The sequence below is a fragment of the Capsicum annuum genome, chromosome 12, assembly GCF_002878395.1.
Source record: "Capsicum annuum cultivar UCD-10X-F1 chromosome 12, UCD10Xv1.1, whole genome shotgun sequence".
Lineage (NCBI taxonomy): Eukaryota > Viridiplantae > Streptophyta > Magnoliopsida > Solanales > Solanaceae > Capsicum > Capsicum annuum.
Window position 1 is genome coordinate 156,105,411 of NC_061122.1, and position 6,670 is coordinate 156,112,080.

Here is a 6,670-nt window from a genome sequence, read left to right on the forward strand (position 1 = left end):
TTGTAATATAGGGGTATTGGACTCAAGGCATATTCCTATCAGGTTAAGTAGTATGGAGGATTATGTAAAAATTATATCTACTTCTGCATATTATATAAGGGGAAAAGAGATGCAATGGTAGGTGAGGACTCTTAAATGAGATCCATGGTTTGAAGCTGATGTGGAAACAACAGTTGGTATAGCTTGGATATTGATGCCTGATCTTTTGCCTAATTTTTTTTGCAAAGAAAGCATTATTTTCAATTGCTTCAGCTATTGGAAAACCTTTATCAGTGGATATGGCAACAAAGAATCAGATATGACCAAGCTGTGTAGGAGTAAAGGTAGAGGTGGATCTGGTTGCTGAATTACCTCAGAGAGTGAAAATATATGCAGAGAATGATGTAACAGGGATGAAAAAATCTAAATGGATAAATATCCAATATGATTATAAACCTAAATATTGTAAAGAATGTTTTCTTCAGGTTCATGATGAGTAATTATGTTGGAATATTCATCCAGAACTGTATGAATTCCAGGAAGAAATGCAAAATGAAAATAGTAGGGCAAAGTCCAATGGGGAGGAGATCAAAATGACTAAAGAAAAGAATTATGGTAGCAGAAATACAAGAAAATTCACCAAACATTGGTTAACAAGAAGGAATAAGTACAAAATGGACAAATATGGGCATATAGTGGGTGAAATAGAAACAAACAAGATTTTAGATGGTTCAGTTCCAATTACAAATGCGTTTGCAGCTCTTTCTCAAGAACAATAGACAAAAGATACTGGGGACAAGGTGAATGAAAATAAAGGTGATAATGAAGGGTAAAACACAAAAAATTAGGTCTTGGATAGTTCTCTAACACTACAAAAGAGAAGGAAGATATTACTACTCAATAGATTGATGAGAAAGGAAAAAAAACAAGAGTGTAGGAAACAGGAGTGCAGAAAGATCATAAAGAACAAAAGGAGTTTTCAATAATAGATAACTATGATATAAGAGGGAATGAAAGCTAGAATACACAGCAGCAGCAAAATAGTAATAATGAGAATATACAGATGGTAATATTTGATGAGAAGAAAGTACAAGATAGATTGATAGAGAATGTTTTACCATTATCGATACAAGTGGACAATCAGGTGGAGTTTTGTAACTAGGAGAATCTTTCTCTAGATGAAGGATATTTAAGTAATGAAATAGAAAAGGTTGGAAGAGAAGGCAATCTATCTTCCAGGAAAATAGAGCAAATGAGAATCAAGTAGGGTGTAAGAAGAAAGAAGGACAAAAGGGTGAAAAAATCAGCAATGCTGACAGAAAAACTGGCTAATAATCTAACAATGCAGACAAGAAGTTCCTTGAAGAATAAGTCTAAATGAATGCTCCTATATGGAATATTAGATCAGTGAATACTCAAACATTCACTAGACTTATAACAATGCAGAAAAGGCATCAATTCTCATTCATAGGGGTGTTATAACCATTTCAACATAATACTACCATAGAAGAATACTAGAAGAGATTAGGAATAAAGTATGCTGTAGTCAATCAAGCAGGCAAGATTTGGGTATTTGTGAAAGAAATTGTTGAATATATAGTACTCAAGGATGAAGAGCAACGATTGATTGTTGAGTTAGTTAATCAGCAGAATCATATTCAAATGGTGGTGACATTAGTTTATGCTAAATATTCACAACATAAAAGATTGGTTTTGTGGGAATCTTTCGAAGAATTATCTCAAATAATACAAAGTCCATGTCTGGTAGGGGATGATTTTAATGTAATAGTGAATGATGAAGCGAAGTTAGGTGGTTTACCTGTGTCAGTGGCAGAAACTGAGGATTTCACTCATTGTATTAATTTATGTGGCCTAGAAGACAAAGGATTTAGGGGAAGCAAATTTACCTGGTGGAATAGAAGAACTGATGAGGACTATATATTTAAAATATTGGATAGGGTTATGTGCAATGATAAAGTACATAACCTTTTTTTACTATTAGAGGTGGAACACTTGGTGAGAAGTAGTTCTGATCACTGTCCTTTAAAGATTCATTTTAGCACTACTAGTGAATACATTTGTAAACCTTTTAGGTTTCTTAATATGTGGTTGGAAGAACAAGGTTGTTTAGAGATAATCAAGGAACACTGGCATATTGAAGTATTTGAGAACCTTTCAATCATGTTTTATCAAAAGATGAAGAAAGTGAAAGAAGCCTTAACAAAATGGAGTAAGGGCCACTATGGTAATATTTTTTAGGAGATTACTAACTTAGAGGAAGTAATTAAAGTGAGAGGAAAATAGTTTGAAGAGATTCTAGATGGCTGTAACAGGGAAGCTTTCTTCAAGGCACAAGCTGAGCTGAATATTCAGTTGAAAAGGGAAGAAGATTTTTAGAGACAGAAAGTTGGACTAGAATGGTTCACGGATAGGGTAAGAAACACTAAATTCTTTCACTCAATAGTAAGAGGCAGAAGAAGTAGACTGAAGATTAATAGAATTAAAGATAAAAAGGGAGAATGGATAGAGGATTAGGAAAAAATAGCAGAAGTGGCAGTAAAGTTTTTTCAGAATCAATTTTCTAAGAAAGAGGAAAACACTGACTTTGAGATGCTAGATAAATTTCCTATAGTTATTTCTGCAAAACAGAATGAGGAATTACATAGACTTCCTGATATGACAGAAGTTAAACAAATAGTAATGGGGTTGAGTAGAACTAGTGCAGGAGGACTAGATGGTATGATAGGTGTTTTTTTCAGGATACATGGGAAATCATAGGTCATGATATTTACAAAGTTGTTGTTTTCTTTTGTGGGTATGAGTTGCCTAAATTTTTTACACATACAATTTAGTACTCTTACCTAAAAAGCTAGTGGTTAACACATTTTTAGATATGATACCTATTTCTCTAAGTAATTTCTTGAATAAGATATTTTCAAGAATTCTACATGAGAGGATCAAGTTAGTATTACCAGATATAATCTCTGATGTACAAGCAGGTTTTGTACAGGGAAGAAGTATAGCAGAAAATATATTAATGGTGTAAGAAATAGTAGTGGAGATCTGAAAAAGAGATAAAATCTTACACTTGGTTATTAAATTAGATATGATGAAAACATATGATAGAGTTGATTAGTTGTTCCTTACTAAAGTGTTAAGAAAAGTGGGGTTTGGGGAAAGGCTTATAGACATGGTATACAGACTGGTAGGAAATAATTGGTATTCTATTTTATTAAATGGACAGCCAAAAGGTTTCTTTAGGTCTACTAGAGGATTGAAACAAGGGGATCCCCTGTCACTTACTCTGTTTATTATTGCAGCTGAAGTTATGTCCAGGACCTTAAAAATTTTGATGTATTCAAATGAGTTCAAGATGTTTGAGTTACCAACAGAAATTCCAAAGGTAAACCACTTTGCATTTGCAGATGATATGATAATATTATGCAAAGCAGAACTCCATACAATGCAGCTAGCGACTAAAATATTGGAGAGCTATGAAAAAACATATGGTCAGAAGGTCAATAAAGAAAAGAGTTCCATATATCTTCTTAAAGGTGTTTGTTAGGGGGTTGTGACATTAACTGAGGTAGTTACTGGAATTCTTAGAAAGGATTTTCCATTCATTTATCTGGGATGTCCTATCTTTCATATAAGAAAGAAGAAAGGCTATTATCAAACAATGATGAGCAGAATTAGTGGAAAATTACAAGGATAGAAAGGAAAGTTATTGTCTTATGGAGGAAGGGCTGTTCTTATAAAGCATGTTTTGCAAAGTCTACCTATTAATTGTCTATCCTGTGAACCCTCCTCAGAATGTAATGACTACAATTGAAAAAATGTTAATTTTTTTAGAGTAGTCATATAGGAGGTAAAAATAGGCACTGGGTGAAATAGAATAAGTTATGTTTGCTAAAGAAAGAAGGTGGGATTGGGTTTAGAAATATGTAGGATGTTTCAATGGCTCTGTTCTGCAAACTATGGTGGAATTTCAGAACCAAAGACACCATGTAGAGTAGATATATGCTGAATAAATACTGTACGATTCTATATCCTAATGAAGTGATTTGGAAACCAGGAGCAGGATCACAGGTATGGAAGAAAATTCTTCAATCAAGGTACTTGGTAGAACATCAAATATTTTGGAGGATCAAAAAAGGAAATTCCAATATTTGGTTGAATAATTGGATCAAGGAAGGGGATTTGTATAATATGCTGGAAAGTATAGTAGAGGAGGAAAAAGAGTATCAGCAAGTGCAGGATTTAATTACTGATGGACAATGGAAGATGCATTCTATTTCTCAATTATTTCCAGTAGAGGTGGTAGACCATATAATTAAGAATATCAGAATACCCACACAATATGAGAAGAGGGATATTCTTATATGGAAATTAGATTCAATAGGTAATTTTACAGTAAGTTCAACATGGAATTACATAAGACAAAGAGAGAAAGTAAATAGCTTGTATAAGAATATATGGGTCAAAGGTATGCCTTTTAAGATGGCATTTCTGATGTGGAGAATGTGGAGAGGAAAGATTGCAGTAAAGGAAAATATAAGAAGAGGGGGTATAGAAGGTCCTACAAGATGTTGGTGTTGCACTGTACAGGATCAAGAAACACTTTCACATGTTTTTCTCAGATCTATTAATGCTAACTGGACTTGGTCCTATTTTTCTTCTTTTGAAGGTATTATCTTTAATGGATAAAGTCTAAGGGAGTTAATCCTAACCTGGTGGAGTACAATTGATCATGGAAGAGCTAAACTATACATCAAGCTATTCCTAGTATAAGAATATAAGAGTTATGGAAAAGAAGAAATACTTCAAAACATGAAGGGAAATACTTGTCTACCTATAAGGTGATTTTCACTATCACTAGAAATATTGGATTATTACTTAATGTGAGAAATCCTAAACAAGTATTCCCTTCTAAGTGGAAAGATGTTAAAAGGGAATTATAAAGAATAAGAATGTAGATTAAGTTCAAAAAAGTGAAGTGGAAGTTTCCAAGTAGTGGTTGGATAAAGTATAACACAGATGGAGCTTCTCGAGGTAATCCAAGAATTAGTTCATGGGCATACTGTCTAAGGGATGAAATGGGTGTTATAATACAAGCAGAAGGAGCAACTATGGAAGATACTAATTATAGTGAAGCAGAGGCTCAAACTATTCTAAGGACAGCTATTCATTGTAGTCAATGAAATCTTAACAATATCATTATTTAGATAGATTCAATGGTTATGTTAAAAGTATTGACAAATGAGTGGCAATGCCCATGGAGTTTACTAGACATTAAAGAGTAGATTCTCACATTATTGCAAGAAAAAGAGGTTAAGTTCATGCATATTCTGAGGGAAGGTAATCAACTAGCAGACTATTATTCAAATCTAGCAATAGATAAAGGAAATTTCGAAGTTAATTCATTTCAACAGCTCGATAGCAAAGCAAGGAGAATTTTAAATAGTGACAAGATGTAGTGTCCTTATATTAGAGTTACATCGAGAAAAGAAAGATAGGGGAGATTCACAAAAATTAAGAAAGTACTATCTCATATTTACAACTTCAGAATACAGCATGTAATGTTAGCAATAAAGGGGGATCACTGGTTTTCTATACTATTAGTACACCTGGGAGTCAATTTCAGGGACAAGTATTTATGGGCTAGATCAGTCATTTATTTCACCCTAATCTACACCTGCAAAAAGGATATGCAATTAACAAAAAATATGGTTGATGAGTAGAGCAAGTATAAGCGTATAGTACTCACTTGGGCATACAAGCAGGACTTAGAAAATCTGCAACAAACAACTCCCTGAATCCTATCCATAAGAGAAATCAACTAATTTACCATCGTAGGTTCTCCAATCAACAAAGAAATAAGGAAAATAATCTGAAATTTGAAGTTCCAAAGCAATAGAAATGGAGATACTTACTGTTGATATCTGGGAATCAAGATGCAACAGAGAGGGCCAGGCAATAATTGATAATCCACATAGAATGCTCCAGAAATGGATGATTCAGCAGAGGAGAAGCCATTAAAAATCACCCGAAGATGAGAGCTTCAGGCAGAATTGGAAAGAAGAAATTGATTTAGGAAACCCTAGTGTTTATTTTTATATGGACGAAGAAACGGGTTTGGGCCATAACAAGGGATGTTTTACTTTTATTTTGGATAGGTTTGGCCCAATACATGTAATATTATCTTAGTTTGATTGATTAATAAAATCCCTTTAATTTTTTTAAAAAATAAAAAGGCATTTTTTTCATTGCATGTAATAACTACAAGTATACATTTAGGCTTCTATTTTTCATTAGTTATTGATGAATATTGATTGAACTCTTTCAAGAATTTTCTTTCTTCTCTCTTGTGAGTAGAAACCGTAACTAGGGCATCCTTGGGTGTGGAATCACTACGGTTGCATATAAGCTTAGAGATGTTTGTGCTTTTGGGAGGTTTGAGTCAATTTTGTGTTAATGTAAGAGTATGGTATTTCTATTGCACACTTTAGTGGGTTTTGGTATTTGACACACACCTTGGTTCTTATTGTATTATAATAGTTATGTCTCACTATCTATCCTTAATTTCATGTTCGTAGTTTGTGTTTTTTCTTGAATCCAAGTGTGTTGTTGCCTCTTTAGTGTTTGTCTCATCTTCATCTACTTTATTTAGTTTAATTTTCAGTTTCTTAGC

At 33.4% G+C, this 6,670-nt stretch overlaps 1 long non-coding RNA gene across 1 annotated transcript; it reads right to left on the reverse strand.

Annotated features, from left to right (window-relative positions):
• Nucleotides 1-5,375: 5,375 nt before the first annotated feature.
• LOC107851419 lies at nt 5,376-6,106 on the reverse strand. The gene is made up of 3 exons (XR_001668989.2): nt 5,913-6,106; nt 5,747-5,798; nt 5,376-5,674 (listed from the first exon to the last, which is right to left on the reverse strand). It is a non-coding gene; the product is annotated as an uncharacterized LOC107851419 (long non-coding RNA).
• Between the last annotated feature and the right edge of the window lie 564 nt (nt 6,107-6,670).